Source organism: Cynara cardunculus (genome assembly GCF_001531365.2).
Source record: "Cynara cardunculus var. scolymus isolate 2C chromosome LG 16, CcrdV1, whole genome shotgun sequence".
NCBI classification, from domain to species: domain Eukaryota; kingdom Viridiplantae; phylum Streptophyta; class Magnoliopsida; order Asterales; family Asteraceae; genus Cynara; species Cynara cardunculus.
The window spans coordinates 14,450,010-14,451,319 of NC_037543.1; positions in this window are offsets into that span (position 1 = coordinate 14,450,010).

The window sequence follows — 1,310 nt, forward strand, 5'->3', positions numbered from 1 at the left end:
TGTGTAATCGCACCTTAGAACACCAAGACTGATTTTGAGAGAAAACGGGGTTGAAAATGGGGCTGATTTGATGATTTGCGACCTAAATCCCGAGTTGGGTTGGGTTGACCCGGCTGGGTACCCGTTTTGACCCCTAAACACTAAAAATTGCATAACTATTTGCTCGGGACTCCGTTTTCGATGAAGTTTTCGCCTACGCGTCCGTAATGAGATAACCTACAAGCTCCAATAAAAAGATTCCAGAAAATATTTCCAAAATTTTTTTTGTTAGAACCCAATGCTCAAAACCATAACATTCGCTAACATCACATTTTCAAGAAATCTTACAATCCATCATTGAATTTCATATACTAACTAATAATAACACTTAGTCCTAACATAATTTCATGATTTCATCAGTAAATCATCACATGAACGGACTCAAACTCAATGCATGCCATCAAAATAAAGATAAAATATGAATTTTACCTTTGATTTCTCTATAAATCGTTTAATAATCTGGATAAAACACTTGATTTAGGGATAGATTAACTCCCAAGTATGTGTAATCGCACCTTAGAACACCAAGACTGATTTTGAGAGAAAACGGGGTTGAAAATGGAGCTGATTTGATGATTTGCGACCTAAATCCCGAGTTGGGTCGGGTTGACCCAGCTGGGTACCCGTTTTGACCCCTAAACACTAAAAATTGCATAACTTTTTGCTCGGGACTCCGTTTTTGATGAGGTTTTCGCCTACGCGTTCGTAACAAGATAACCTACAAGCTCCAATAAAAATATTCCAGAAAATATTTCGAAAAAAAAGAAGAAAAAAAATTTCGTTAGAACCCAATGCTCAAAACATACCCGAAAAGTCGATGTTTTCAACACATAATTAAGCGTATTAGGAAGATGGATGTTACACCCAGGGTTGGTCCTTCATTAGGATTTGAATGTCTTCTTCTTCCACCTTTGTTCAGTGATGGCTTTTCAGGTACAACGACATATATTGACATCTTCTTGATCAACTCGCTGATGATGTCTTCAATAATTGGCTTGTGCCTTGACTTTGAGCGTTGAATGGCTTGGCGGATCTCCAGCCATTTATTTTTCCATACTGACCAAGGTAGGAAGGGTACTCCGTGACAACATCAAGATTGTCTCTGGTGATGAGCATTGAGACCAAAACTCCACCGTTTTTCGTCCATTCGCCGATAGTGACGTTTGAAATAGGGTGAGGACTGATTCTCTTGTGTAGACGTTCTTCGCTCCATTTTTCGTCTCGGTCGGTCAGCTTCATCATTTTCTCATGCTCAACTTCTGGAATAGAAA